This window comes from Misgurnus anguillicaudatus, chromosome 21 (genome assembly GCF_027580225.2).
Source record: "Misgurnus anguillicaudatus chromosome 21, ASM2758022v2, whole genome shotgun sequence".
In the NCBI taxonomy this organism is placed as follows: Eukaryota; Metazoa; Chordata; class Actinopteri; order Cypriniformes; family Cobitidae; genus Misgurnus; species Misgurnus anguillicaudatus.
The window spans coordinates 15,250,001-15,262,500 of NC_073357.2; the positions used below are offsets into that span (position 1 = coordinate 15,250,001).

The 12,500-nt window shown below is 40.9% G+C and overlaps 23 non-coding genes and 3 pseudogenes across 23 annotated transcripts; all 26 read left to right on the forward strand.

Moving 5' to 3' along the window:
• The first annotated feature begins 81 nt into the window (after positions 1–81).
• LOC141355249 (5S ribosomal RNA) lies at positions 82–200 on the forward strand. Its single transcript, XR_012361680.1, has one exon. It is a non-coding gene; the product is annotated as a 5S ribosomal RNA (ribosomal RNA).
• Positions 201–341: 141 nt separating this feature from the next.
• On the forward strand, positions 342–460 carry LOC141355250 (5S ribosomal RNA). The gene has a single exon (XR_012361681.1). It is a non-coding gene; the product is annotated as a 5S ribosomal RNA (ribosomal RNA).
• A 129-nt stretch (positions 461–589) lies between these two features.
• Positions 590–708, forward strand: LOC141357419 (5S ribosomal RNA). The gene has a single exon (XR_012363906.1). It is a non-coding gene; the product is annotated as a 5S ribosomal RNA (ribosomal RNA).
• A 128-nt stretch (positions 709–836) lies between these two features.
• Positions 837–955, forward strand: LOC141355251 (5S ribosomal RNA). Its single transcript, XR_012361682.1, has one exon. It is a non-coding gene; the product is annotated as a 5S ribosomal RNA (ribosomal RNA).
• A 141-nt stretch (positions 956–1,096) lies between these two features.
• LOC141355252 (5S ribosomal RNA) lies at positions 1,097–1,215 on the forward strand. Its single transcript, XR_012361683.1, has one exon. It is a non-coding gene; the product is annotated as a 5S ribosomal RNA (ribosomal RNA).
• Positions 1,216–1,356: 141 nt separating this feature from the next.
• LOC141357189 (5S ribosomal RNA) lies at positions 1,357–1,475 on the forward strand. The gene has a single exon (XR_012363671.1). It is a non-coding gene; the product is annotated as a 5S ribosomal RNA (ribosomal RNA).
• A 141-nt stretch (positions 1,476–1,616) lies between these two features.
• On the forward strand, positions 1,617–1,735 carry LOC141358549 (5S ribosomal RNA). The gene has a single exon (XR_012365045.1). It is a non-coding gene; the product is annotated as a 5S ribosomal RNA (ribosomal RNA).
• Positions 1,736–1,855: 120 nt separating this feature from the next.
• Positions 1,856–1,974, forward strand: LOC141355253 (5S ribosomal RNA). Its single transcript, XR_012361684.1, has one exon. It is a non-coding gene; the product is annotated as a 5S ribosomal RNA (ribosomal RNA).
• Positions 1,975–2,103: 129 nt separating this feature from the next.
• Positions 2,104–2,222, forward strand: LOC141357171 (5S ribosomal RNA). The gene has a single exon (XR_012363653.1). It is a non-coding gene; the product is annotated as a 5S ribosomal RNA (ribosomal RNA).
• Positions 2,223–2,363: 141 nt separating this feature from the next.
• On the forward strand, positions 2,364–2,482 carry LOC141357743 (5S ribosomal RNA). Its single transcript, XR_012364230.1, has one exon. It is a non-coding gene; the product is annotated as a 5S ribosomal RNA (ribosomal RNA).
• Positions 2,483–8,514: 6,032 nt separating this feature from the next.
• LOC141358359 (5S ribosomal RNA) lies at positions 8,515–8,633 on the forward strand. The gene has a single exon (XR_012364854.1). It is a non-coding gene; the product is annotated as a 5S ribosomal RNA (ribosomal RNA).
• Positions 8,634–8,753: 120 nt separating this feature from the next.
• Positions 8,754–8,872, forward strand: LOC141353614 (5S ribosomal RNA). The gene has a single exon (XR_012360709.1). It is a non-coding gene; the product is annotated as a 5S ribosomal RNA (ribosomal RNA).
• A 141-nt stretch (positions 8,873–9,013) lies between these two features.
• LOC141358534 (5S ribosomal RNA) lies at positions 9,014–9,132 on the forward strand. The gene has a single exon (XR_012365030.1). It is a non-coding gene; the product is annotated as a 5S ribosomal RNA (ribosomal RNA).
• Positions 9,133–9,273: 141 nt separating this feature from the next.
• LOC141353996 (5S ribosomal RNA) lies at positions 9,274–9,392 on the forward strand (annotated as a pseudogene).
• A 120-nt stretch (positions 9,393–9,512) lies between these two features.
• LOC141358060 (5S ribosomal RNA) lies at positions 9,513–9,631 on the forward strand. The gene has a single exon (XR_012364549.1). It is a non-coding gene; the product is annotated as a 5S ribosomal RNA (ribosomal RNA).
• A 129-nt stretch (positions 9,632–9,760) lies between these two features.
• LOC141354072 (5S ribosomal RNA) lies at positions 9,761–9,879 on the forward strand (annotated as a pseudogene).
• Positions 9,880–10,020: 141 nt separating this feature from the next.
• LOC141357190 (5S ribosomal RNA) lies at positions 10,021–10,139 on the forward strand. The gene has a single exon (XR_012363672.1). It is a non-coding gene; the product is annotated as a 5S ribosomal RNA (ribosomal RNA).
• A 141-nt stretch (positions 10,140–10,280) lies between these two features.
• On the forward strand, positions 10,281–10,399 carry LOC141353997 (5S ribosomal RNA; annotated as a pseudogene).
• A 120-nt stretch (positions 10,400–10,519) lies between these two features.
• On the forward strand, positions 10,520–10,638 carry LOC141358061 (5S ribosomal RNA). The gene has a single exon (XR_012364550.1). It is a non-coding gene; the product is annotated as a 5S ribosomal RNA (ribosomal RNA).
• Positions 10,639–10,767: 129 nt separating this feature from the next.
• Positions 10,768–10,886, forward strand: LOC141357421 (5S ribosomal RNA). The gene has a single exon (XR_012363908.1). It is a non-coding gene; the product is annotated as a 5S ribosomal RNA (ribosomal RNA).
• A 129-nt stretch (positions 10,887–11,015) lies between these two features.
• On the forward strand, positions 11,016–11,134 carry LOC141357422 (5S ribosomal RNA). The gene has a single exon (XR_012363909.1). It is a non-coding gene; the product is annotated as a 5S ribosomal RNA (ribosomal RNA).
• A 128-nt stretch (positions 11,135–11,262) lies between these two features.
• LOC141355255 (5S ribosomal RNA) lies at positions 11,263–11,381 on the forward strand. The gene has a single exon (XR_012361685.1). It is a non-coding gene; the product is annotated as a 5S ribosomal RNA (ribosomal RNA).
• Positions 11,382–11,522: 141 nt separating this feature from the next.
• On the forward strand, positions 11,523–11,641 carry LOC129416512 (5S ribosomal RNA). Its single transcript, XR_008635410.2, has one exon. It is a non-coding gene; the product is annotated as a 5S ribosomal RNA (ribosomal RNA).
• Positions 11,642–11,782: 141 nt separating this feature from the next.
• LOC141358644 (5S ribosomal RNA) lies at positions 11,783–11,901 on the forward strand. The gene has a single exon (XR_012365141.1). It is a non-coding gene; the product is annotated as a 5S ribosomal RNA (ribosomal RNA).
• Positions 11,902–12,030: 129 nt separating this feature from the next.
• Positions 12,031–12,149, forward strand: LOC141357423 (5S ribosomal RNA). Its single transcript, XR_012363910.1, has one exon. It is a non-coding gene; the product is annotated as a 5S ribosomal RNA (ribosomal RNA).
• Positions 12,150–12,277: 128 nt separating this feature from the next.
• On the forward strand, positions 12,278–12,396 carry LOC141355257 (5S ribosomal RNA). The gene has a single exon (XR_012361687.1). It is a non-coding gene; the product is annotated as a 5S ribosomal RNA (ribosomal RNA).
• The last annotated feature ends 104 nt before the right edge of the window (positions 12,397–12,500 follow it).

Sequence of the window (12,500 nt, forward strand, 5' to 3'; positions counted from 1 at the left end):
GCATCCTTTCTGTAAGCGTTCGCCGATGGCATGGCATTGCCACATTAGTCTTGAAGTGGCTCTCGAATCGAGTCAGCACTCGCTTACGGCCACACCACCCTGAGCACGCCCGCTCTCGTCTGATCTCGGAAGCCAAGCAGGGTCGGGCCTGGTTAGTACTTGGATGGGAGACCGCCTGGGAATACCAGGTGCTGTAAGCATTTAATTCTTTATTTAATTAATTATTTAATTATTTATTCATATAATTTTTTTCCAGAAATGCATCCTTTCTGTAAGCGTTCGCCGATGGCATGGCGTTGCCACATTAGTCTTGAAGTGGCTCTCGAATCGGGTCAGCGCTCGCTTACGGCCACACCACCCTGAGCACGCCCGCTCTCGTCTGATCTCGGAAGCCAAGCAGGGTCGGGCCTGGTTAGTACTTGGATGGGAGACCGCCTGGGAATACCAGGTGCTGTAAGCATTTAATTAATTATTTAATTATTTATTCATATAATTTTTTTCCAGAAATGCATCCTTTCGGTAAGCGTTCGCCGATGGCATGGCGTTGCCACATTAGTCTTGAAGTGGCTCTCGAATTGAGTCAGCACTCGCTTATGGCCACACCACCCTGAGCACGCCCGCTCTCGTCTGATCTCGGAAGCCAAGCAGGGTCGGGCCTGGTTAGTACTTGGATGGGAGACCGCCTGGGAAAACCAGGTGCTGTAAGCATTTAATTAATTATTTAATTATTTATTCATATAATTTTTTCCAGAAATGCATCCTTTCTGTAAGCGTTCGCACATGGCATGGCGTTGCCACATTAGTCTTAAAGTGGCTCTCGAATCGAGTCAGCGCTCGCTTACGGCCACACCACCCTGAGCACGCCCGCTCTCGTCTGATCTCGGAAGCCAAGCAGGGTCGGGCCTGGTTAGTACTTGGATGGGAGACCGCCTGGGAATACCAGGTGCTGTAAGCATTTAATTCTTTATTTAATTAATTATTTAATTATTTATTCATATAATTTTGTTCCAGTAATGCATCCTTTCTGTAAGCGTTCGCCGATGGCATGGCATTGCCACATTAGTCTTGAAGTGGCTCTCGAATCGAGTCAGCACTCGCTTACGGCCACACCACCCTGAGCACGCCCGCTCTCGTCTGATCTCGGAAGCCAAGCAGGGTCGGGCCTGGTTAGTACTTGGATGGGAGACCGCCTGGGAATACCAGGTGCTGTAAGCATTTAATTCTTTATTTAATTAATTATTTAATTATTTATTCATATAATTTTTTTCCAGAAATGCATCCTTTCTGTAAGCGTTCGCCGATGGCATGGCGTTGCCACATTAGTCTTGAAGTGGCTCTCGAATCGGGTCAGCGCTCGCTTACGGCCACACCACCCTGAGCACGCCCGCTCTCGTCTGATCTCGGAAGCCAAACAGGGTCGGGCCTGGTTAGTACTTGGATGGGAGACCTCCTGGGAATACCAGGTGCTGTAAGCATTTAATTCTTTATTTAATTAATTATTTAATTACTTATTCATATAATTTTTTTCCAGAAATGCATCCTTTCTGTAAGCGTTCGCCGATGGCATGGCGTTGCCACATTAGTCTTGAAGTGGCTCTCGAATCGAGTCAGCGCTCGCTTACGGCCTCACCACCCTGAGCACGCCCGCTCTCGTCTGATCTCGGAAGCCAAGCAGGGTCGGGCCTGGTTAGTACTTGGTTGGGAGACCGCCTGGGAATACCAGGTGCTGTAAGCATTTAATTAATTATTTATTCATATAATTTTTTCCAGAAATGCATCCTTTCTGTAAGCGTTCGCCGATGGCATGGCGTTCGCCCATTAGTCTTGAAGTGGCTCTCGAATCGAATCAGTGCTCGCTTACGGCCACACCACCCTGAGCACGCCCGCTCTCGTCTGATCTCGGAAGCCAAGCAGGGTCGGGCCTGGTTAGTACTTGGATGGGAGACCGCCTGGGAATACCAGGTGCTGTAAGCATTTAATTAATTATTTAATTATTTATTCATATAATTTTTTTCCAGAAATGCATCCTTTCTGTAAGCGTTCGCCGATGGCATGGCGTTGCCACATTAGTCTTGAAGTGGCTCTCGAATCGAGTCAGCGCTCGCTTACGGCCACACCACCCTGAGCACGCCCGCTCTCATCTGATCTCGGAAGCCAAGCAGGGTCGGGCCTGGTTAGTACTTGGATGGGAGACCGCCTGGGAATACCAGGTGCTGTAAGCATTTAATTCTTTATTTAATTAATTATTTAATTATTTATTCATATAATTTTTTTCCAAAAATGCATCCTTTCTGTAAGCGTTCGCCGATGGCATGGCGTTGCCACATTAGTCTTGAAGTGGCTCTCGAATCGAGTCAGCGCTCGCTTACGGCCACACCACCCTGAGCACGCCCGCTCTCGTCTGATCTCGGAAGCCAAGCAGGGTTGGGCCTGGTTAGTACTTGGATGGGAGACCGCCTGGGAATACCAGGTGCTGTAAGAATTTAATTATTTATTTAATTAATTATTTAATTATTTATTCATATAATTTTTTTCCAGAAATGCATCCTTTCTGTAAGCGTTCGCCGATGGCATGGCGTTGCCACATTAGTCTTGAAGTGGCTCTCGAATCGAGTAAGTGCTCGCTTACGGCCACACCACCCTGAGGGCGCTATTGAGCAATCAGGAAGTGAGTTGGCTGCAGTAGAGAGAGGAAGGCTCTCTCATTGTTTATGTTTGTTAGTGTTTGTAGTTTTTTATTTGTATATCGATTGAGTTTTGTTTGTTAGTGATTTTTTTTTGTTTAAACCACCTAACAGCAGCTTTTGGCTGGCTGGAGGGTGGTTAAATCGTGTTTTTTCGTGGTTTTGTTTGTTTGTTTTTGTTTTTCGTGTTTGTTTTTCATTTGAAATGGACGGACCTACGGCTAATGACCTGGAAATGGCGGCGGAGAAACGGAAAGGCAATGACACTGGACCTGAACATCGACCACGAGCTGGAAACCAAAAGGATACAGGTGTTAGGAATTTTGAGCAAAGGAAATACATGAAGGAAGCAACAGTGATTGTAAATGTGGACAATGCTAATGGAGTAAAGGCGGAGGATATAATTAAAGTGATAGCAGAGAAAATTGGAGAAGGAAACGTTCTGGCAGTAAGACCAAGACAAAATAAGGAATATGAACTGACCCTGGAGAAGGAGGAAATGTGTGATGAGTTAATGGATGGACTAATGATAAAAGGAACAAACTGTGAGGTGAGGAGATTACAAAACAGAGAATATGTCGTTTCCTTCATGCATTTGCCTGTTTACCTGGAGGATAACGAAATTTTAGAAAAATTGCAAGGTTGGGGCGTTTTGCCAATATCAAAAATTAAAAGAAGGCTGTATCCGGGCACTGGAATCGAGGACGGGACAAGGTTTGCGAGAGTGAGGTTTCCCAGGGAAGTGGTTTCACTCCCATACAGCACGAAGCTGGAAACAGCGGAAGGGCCGCAATATTTTAGGGTGATGCACAGCCATCAGGTGAAAACCTGTCGGCTGTGCATGAGCCCAGACCATCTAATGAAAGATTGCCCTGATTTTAAGTGCTACAAATGTGAGGAGAGGGGACATTTCGCAAGGGACTGTAACACTGTTAAGTGCCCGGACTGCCAAGACTATTTAAATAAATGTGAGTGTTGGATGGATGGAGGGGAAGGAGGATCACAAAAACAGGTGGACAGTCAAATGCATGAAGGGAACGATGGAGAAGAAAATGAAAATGAAGAACAACAACACACTGATGGAGCAAATGAAATGGAAAAGGGAATAACAATAGAGGAACAGACAACAGAGGATAAAGAAGTGGAAAACGAGAAGGACAATTCACAAGGAGATGATGGTACATGGACACCAATTGAAATTTCTGCAAGTTTTACAAGTCTTTTAGATACGATGGACAAAGAAGGACAAAATGAGATAGTAGAGAGCAGCGGGATTGACAATAAAGATATGGAAGAAGCAGCAGTATTGGAGAAAAGCAGAGACGGAAGAGCACAAGTATTGGAGAAAAGCAGAGACGGAAGAGCACAAACAAGAAGAAGAACATTAAAGGTAACACCAAATGTACAGTTTGCTAAGAAAAAAGTGATGAAAAAAGGACAAATGAAATGTGTAAATAGGTATGAAGTTTTAAAGGGACTGGAGGAGATGAAGTGAGACAATGGTTTTTAGGTATTTAATTTTTCTTTTAATGGTTTTAAGTTGTGTGACTTTTAATGCAAGAGGACTGCTGGACGTGAGAAAATTTGAAAAAGTAATTGAAAGATGTAAACACGAAGATATCATTGCACTACAAGAAACGAACTGGAAAGAGAATGTGATGAAGGATTTTCAAAGGAGATGGGCTGGAGGAATTTTATATAACAATGGTGATGGAAGATTTGGAAGAGGAGTTGCTTTTTTAATGAAAGAGGAGGTTTTTAAAAGAAGCAAAATTGTATATAAAGACAATATAGGAAAATGTATGATTGTAGAGACAAAATATGATGAAAAGGAAATGGTTATAGTAAATGTACATGCACCAACAGAAGAGAAGGAAAAAAAAGATTTTTTTTTGTTTTAAGAGGTTTTTTAAAGAAATATAAAGAAATTGTAATGATGGGGGATTTTAATACAGTTTTTAGTAAACAAGATATGGCAGAGGGAATGGTTTTTAAAAGTGATGCGGGGAGAAAAGAATTAAAGGTTTTAATGGAAGAAAATAAAATGATTGATGTATGGAGAGAAAGGAACGAAACAAAAAAAGAGTTTTCAAGACGACAAATAGTGGGACAGTTTGTGTGCAAAACAAGAATTGATTTTATTTTATGTAATAGGAATGTGGAAAATTTTATTGAAAAGATTAAGTATGAAGAAACAAGTTTAAGTGATCATAAGTTGTTATTTTTTAAAATTGATTGGGACAAAATCCAAAGAGGGCCGGGGGTATGGGTTTTAAATACAGAGATTCTTAAAAATAAAGATTATGTTTCAGAAATCAAACAAATTATAGAAAGAGAAAAGGAAAGTAAAATGTATGAAGAGAGTAAGAGAATATGGTGGGAAAACGTAAAGTTTTTAATAAAAAAATTCTCAATTAAATACTGTAGCCTAATACAAAAATGTAAGAGATATAAGAAAAAAGAAATGAAAACAGACTTAGAAAAAGAACTAGCTAAAGAAAACAAAGACATACAAAAGATAAGAGAAATTGAGGAAAGATTAAAGGAAATAGAGGAAAAAGAATATGAAGGAGCAAGATTAAGAAGTAAAGCAAAATATATGGTGGAAGGAGAGAAATGTACAAAGTTTTATTTTGACCTAGAGAAAAAGAAAGGAAAAGCAGAGATTGTAAAGGAGATAAGAGGGAAAAATGGGGAAATCGTACAAGGAAATGAAAATATTCTAAAAGAAATAAAGGCCTTTTATGAGGACCTTTTCAGTACACAAGGTGAAGAGGAGAAAGAAAAAAAACAATTATTAAATCTAATAAAATCAAAATTAAGTAAAGAAGATAAAGATGTATGTGACCATGATTTCAGAGATGAAGAGATTGAACAAGCAATAGATCAACTAAACAGAAAGAAGAGTCCGGGAATAGATGGTTTGGGGAGTGAATTTTACAAATGTTTTAAAGAGGTTTTAACAAAGATTTTAAAGGAGGTTTTTAAGGAAATTTTTGAAAAAGAGGAAGTAAATGAAAGGATGAGAATAGGTTTGATGAAAATTATATATAAAAGGAAAGGGGAGAGGGTAGACTTAAAGAACTATAGACCAATTTCAATGTTGAACACAGATTTTAAAATTATAGCAAAGGTTTTAGCAAATAGACTGAAGGAAGTGATGCCAACTATAATAAAAACAAATCAAGCATATGCAGTCAAAGGAAGAGACATAGCTGACATAACAATGAGTATAAGGGACATGATATGGTACATAAAACAAGAAAATAAGGATGGGTACATAATCAGTTTAGATTTTGAAAAAGCTTTTGATAGGGTGGAACATGGTTTTTTATTTGATGTTTTAAAGAGTTTTGGTTTTGGGGAAAATTTTATCAAATGGATTAGAATCTTATACAAGGGGGCTTTGACAAAAATTAAATGCAATGGGTTTTTAACTGAATGTTTTAAAATTACGAGATCAATACGGCAAGGTTGTCCACTCTCGGCACTGTTATATTCACTTGTATCAGAATCACTGGGATTAGCTATAAAGGAAAATACAAAAATAACAGGAATTGAGATCGAGGGAATAATGTCTGAAGGGAAAGTTTTTCAGTATGCAGATGACACAACAATAATTGTAAATAGGAAAGAAAGTGTACAAGAGGCCATGAATGTTGTCAAGAAATTTTGTAAAGCATCAGGAGGTAAAGTTAATGAGGATAAAACAGTGTACATGAGGTTTGGCAAAGCTGTGCTTTTAAATGATTATTTTAATTTTAAAGAGGTAGAAGAAATGAAAATTTTAGGACTTTTATTGGGGAAAAATGAGAAAAAAACAAGAGATGAAATGTGGGAACAACTGATATCAGGAATAGAAAGAAAAATAAACTTTTGGAAATTAAGAACTTTAAGCTTGAAGGGGAAGGTTTTAACTTTGAATGTTTTAATGGTTTCTAAATTGTGGTATGTTTTATACTTATCTGAAATGCCAATATGGATAGAAAAGAGGTTGAAGAAATGTTTTCTTGATTTTATTTGGAACGGCAAACCGCCAAGAATAGCTTACAACACCATTTTAGGGGATATAGGAAAAGGCGGTCTAGGATTAATGGATGTAGAACAAAGGAAAAACAGTCTAAGAGTAAAAACAGTTAAAAAGTATTTACAAGAAGAAAACAAGGCGGAATGGAAGAAAACAATGAAATTTTTTTTAAACAGATGTGAAAATTTTAACATGGAGGATGGAATTTTATGGATGAAAACGAAAAGTTGGATGACAGAGAGAATACCTGGGTTTTATAGAGAATTGCTTAGTGCTTGGGGGAAGTTTTTAACAAATATTGAATATGACCCACGAGGAAGAGAAAACATTTTAAATCAACCTCTGTTCTTGAACAACAAGGTTTTAAAACAAGACAAAGTCATTTATTTTAAGAAATGGATGGAAGTGGGAATAACTAAAGTAAAAGATGTAATGTATGAAGTGAAAGAAGGTTTCTTACCTGTACAATGTGTGTATGATGCAATGGATGAGGCAAAAGAGAAATACAGCAAACAAGAAATTATAAACAAGTATGAAGTAATTAAACAAGCTATACCCAAAGAGTGGATTAAAAGAATAGAAAATATGGAAAAGGAAAAAGAACAGAAAGACATTCAAGTGAATTTGGGTGAAAAAGTATACACTCTCAAAGAATGCAGTATTAAGATGTTTTATTGCTTTTTCAGAGACAGTGTTTTTAAAGAACCTATTGTAAATTGCTTCTGGCTACAGAAATTTGTGAATTTAAAACAGGAAGATATATGGAGAAACATGAGGGGAAGATGTGTAGAAACAAGACTGGAGTCCTTGGAGTACACAATAAGACATAAAGTGGTATTTACTGATGTGATTTTAAACAAAATAGGAATGGAACAAAGTGCGATGTGTAAAGTATGTCACGAAAAAGAAGAAGGAATTGTACATTTGTTTTTGTACTGCAAAGAATTGGACTCTTTTTTAAACAAATGTAAGGACATAATCAAAGAATTGGACGAACAATGGAATGAGAATGAAATGGAATGGAAGAGATTGGTGATGTTTGGTTGGAAAAGGAAAAGTCAAAACATGAAATTTATTAATTTATGTGTAATGTTAATGAAAAGTGCAATATGGGAACGACGAATTGCAGCAAAAAAAGAAAAAATTGTAATTGATGTATGGACTGTTTTTAAAAGAAAAACTGAAATGTACATGGAAAGATTGTATGCCTATTTTAAACATGAGAATATGTTAGAAGCTTTTTACAATGTTTTTACGCCCAAGGTTTGCAGTATTTTAGAGGGTTTAAAGTGGAGATTGCCAGATGTTACGGGACACATTTTTACATAATTTTAAAGGTTTTCTTTCTCATTGTTCTTTTATGTAACTATTTAACTTCATGGTAGAGTATATTTGTTGTTGTTGTTTTTTTTTTTTTTTTTTTTTTTTTTTTTTTTTTTTTTTTTTTTGTTTTTTTGTTTTTTTGTTTTTTTGTGTAAAACAAATGGTTTTGTATGAAATGCTTTGTAATTGTTAGGAAAATTATTCAATAAAAAAAAAAAAAAAAAAAAAAAAAAAAAAAAAAAGCACGCCCGCTCTCGTCTGATCTCGGAAGCCAAGCAGGGTCGGGCCTGATTAGTACTTGGATGGGAGACCGCCTGGGAATACCAGGTGCTGTAAGCATTTAATTCTTTATTTAATTAATTATTTAATTATTTATTCATATAATTTTTTTCCAGAAATGCATCCTTTCTGTAAGCGTTCGCCGATGGCATGGCGTTGCCACATTAGTCTTGAAGTGGCTCTCGAATCGAGTCAGCGCTCGCTTACGGCCACACCACCCTGAGCACGCCCGCTCTCGTCTGATCTCGGAAGCCAAGCAGGATCGGGCCTGGTTAGTACTTGGATGGGAGACCGCCTGGGAATACCAGGTGCTGTAAGCATTTAATTAATTATTTATTCATATAATTTTTTCCAGAAATGCATCCTTTCTGTAAGCGTTCGCCGATGGCATGGCGTTGCCACATTAGTCTTGAAGTGGCTCTCGAATCGAGTCAGCGCTCGCTTACGGCCACACCACCCTGAGCACGCCCGCTCTCGTCTGATCTCGGAAGCCAAGCAGGGTCGGGCCTGGTTAGTACTTGGATGGGAGACCGCCTGGGAATACAAGGTGCTGTAAGCATTTAATTCTTTATTTAATTAATTATTTATTTATTTATTCATATAATTTTTTTCCAGAAATGCATTCTTTCTGTAAGCGTTCGCCGATGGCATGGCGTTGCCACATTAGTCTTGAAGTGGCTCTCGAATCGGGTCAGCGCTCGCTTACGACCACACCACCCTGAGCACGCCCGCTCTCGTCTGATCTCGGAAGCCAAACAGGGTCGGGCCTGGTTAGTACTTGGATGGGAGACCTCCTGGGAATACCAGGTGCTGTAAGCATTTAATTCTTTATTTAATTAATTATTTAATTACTTATTCATATAATTTTTTTCCAGAAATGCATCCTTTCTATAAGCGTTCGCAGATGGCATGGCGTTGCCACATTAGTCTTGAAGTGGCTCTCGAATCGAGTCAGCGCTCGCTTACGGCCACACCACCCTGAGCACGCCCGCTCTCGTCTGATCTCGGAAGCCAAGCAGGATCGGGCCTGGTTAGTGCTTGGATGGGAGACCGCCTGGGAATACCAGGTGCTGTAAGCATTTAATTAATTATTTATTCATATAATTTTTTCCAGAAATGCATCCTTTCTGTAAGCGTTCGCCGATGGCATGGCGTTGCCACATTAGTCTTGAAGTGGCTCTCGAATCGAATCAGCGCTCGCTTACGGCCACACCACCCTGAGCACGTCCGCTCTCGTCTGATCTCGGAAGCCAAGCAGGGTCGGGCCTGGTTAGTACTTGGATGGGAGACCGCCTGGGAATACCAGGTGCTGTAAGCATTTAATTAATTATTTAATTATTTATTCATATAATTTTTTTCCAGAAATGCATCCTTTCTGTAAGCGTTCGCCGATGGCATGGCGTTGCCACATTAGTCTTGAAGTGGCTCTCGAATCGAGTCAGCGCTCGCTTACGGCCACACCACCATGAGCACGCCCGCTCTCGTCTGATCTCGGAAGCCAAGCAGGGTCGGGCCTGGTTAGTACTTGGATGGGAGACCGCCTGGGAATACAAGGTGCTGTAAGCATTTAATTCTTTATTTAATTAATTATTTATTTATTTATTCATATAATTTTTTTCCAGAAATGCATCCTTTCTGTAAGCGTTCGCCGATGGCATGGCGTTGCCACATTAGTCTTGAAGTGGCTCTCGAATCGGGTCAGCGCTCGCTTACGGCCACACCACCCTGAGCACGCCCGCTCTCGTCTGATCTCGGAAGCCAAACAGGGTCGGGCCTGGTTAGTACTTGGATGGGAGACCTCCTGGGAATACCAGGTGCTGTAAGCATTTAATTCTTTATTTAATTAATTATTTAATTACTTATTCATATAATTTTTTTCCAGAAATGCATCCTTTCTATAAGCGTTCGCAGATGGCATGGCGTTGCCACATTAGTCTTGAAGTGGCTCTCGAATCGAGTCAGCGCTCGCTTACGGCCACACCACCCTGAGCACGCCCGCTCTCGTCTGATCTCGGAAGCCAAGCAGGATCGGGCCTGGTTAGTGCTTGGATGGGAGACCGCCTGGGAATACCAGGTGCTGTAAGCATTTAATTAATTATTTATTCATATAATTTTTTCCAGAAATGCATCCTTTCTGTAAGCGTTCGCCGATGGCATGGCGTTGCCACATTAGTCTTGAAGTGGCTCTCGAATCGAATCAGCGCTCGCTTACGGCCACACCACCCTGAGCACGTCCGCTCTCGTCTGATCTCGGAAGCCAAGCAGGGTCGGGCCTGGTTAGTACTTGGATGGGAGACCGCCTGGGAATACCAGGTGCTGTAAGCATTTAATTAATTATTTAATTATTTATTCATATAATTTTTTTCCAGAAATGCATCCTTTCTGTAAGCGTTCGCCGATGGCATGGCGTTGCCACATTAGTCTTGAAGTGGCTCTCGAATTGAGTCAGCACTCGCTTATGGCCACACCACCCTGAGCACGCCCGCTCTCGTCTGATCTCGGAAGCCAAGCAGGGTCGGGCCTGGTTAGTACTTGGATGGGAGACCGCCTGGGAAAACCAGGTGCTGTAAGCATTTAATTAATTATTTAATTATTTATTCATATAATTTTTTTCCAGAAATGCATCCTTTCTGTAAGCGTTCGCCGATGGCATGGCGTTGCCACATTAGTCTTGAAGTGGCTCTCGAATTGAGTCAGCACTCGCTTATGGCCACACCACCCTGAGCACGCCCGCTCTCGTCTGATCTCGGAAGCCAAGCAGGGTCGGGCCTGGTTAGTACTTGGATGGGAGACCGCCTGGGAAAACCAGGTGCTGTAAGCATTTAATTAATTATTTAATTATTTATTCATATAATTTTTTCCAGAAATGCATCCTTTCTGTAAGCGTTCGCACATGGCATGGCGTTGCCACATTAGTCTTAAAGTGGCTCTCGAATCGAGTCAGCGCTCGCTTACGGCCACACCACCCTGAGCACGCCCGCTCTCGTCTGATCTCGGAAGCCAAGCAGGGTCGGGCCTGGTTAGTACTTGGATGGGAGACCGCCTGGGAATACCAGGTGCTGTAAGCATTTAATTCTTTATTTAATTAATTATTTAATTATTTATTCATATAATTTTGTTCCAGTAATGCATCCTTTCTGTAAGCGTTCGCCGATGGCATGGCATTGCCACATTAGTCTTGAAGTGGCTCTCGAATCGAGTCCGCACTCGCTTACGGCCACACCACCCTGAGCACGCCCGCTCTCGTCTGATCTCGGAAGCCAAGCAGGGTCGGGCCTGGTTAGTACTTGGATGGGAGACCGCCTGGGAATACCAGGTGCTGTAAGCATTTAATTCTTTATTTAATTAATTATTTAATTATTTATTCATATAATTTTTTTCCAGAAATGCATCCTTTCTGTAAGCGTTCGCCGATGGCATGGCGTTGCCACATTAGTCTTGAAGTGGCTCTCGAATCGGGTCAGCGCTCGCTTACGGCCACACCACCCTGAGCACGCCCGCTCTCGTCTGATCTCGGAAGCCGAGCAGGGTCGGGCCTGGTTAGTACTTGGATGGGAGACCGCCTGGGAATACCAGGTGCTGTAAGCATTTAATTAATTATTTAATTATTTATTCATATAATTTTTTTCCAGAAATGCATCCTTTCGGTAAGCGTTCGCCGATGGCATGGCGTTGCCACATTAGTCTTGAAGTGGCTCTCGAATTGAGTCAGCACTCGCTTATGGCCACACCACCCTGAGCACGCCCGCTCTCGTCTGATCTCGGAAGCCAAGCAGGGTCGGGCCTGGTTAGTACTTGGATGGGAGACCGCCTGGGAAAACCAGGTGCTGTAAGCATTTAATTAATTATTTAATTATTTATTCATATAATTTTTTCCAGAAATGCATCCTTTCTGTAAGCGTTCGCACATGGCATGGCGTTGCCACATTAGTCTTAAAGTGGCTCTCGAATCGAGTCAGCGCTCGCTTACGGCCACACCACCCTGAGCACGCCCGCTCTCGTCTGATCTCGGAAGCCAAGCAGGGTCGGGCCTGGTTAGTACTTGGATGGGAGACCGCCTGGGAATACCAGGTGCTGTAAGCATTTAATTCTTTATTTAATTAATTATTTAATTATTTATTCATATAATTTTGTTCCAGTAATGCATCCTTTCTGTAAGCGTTCGCCGATGGCATGGCATTGCCACA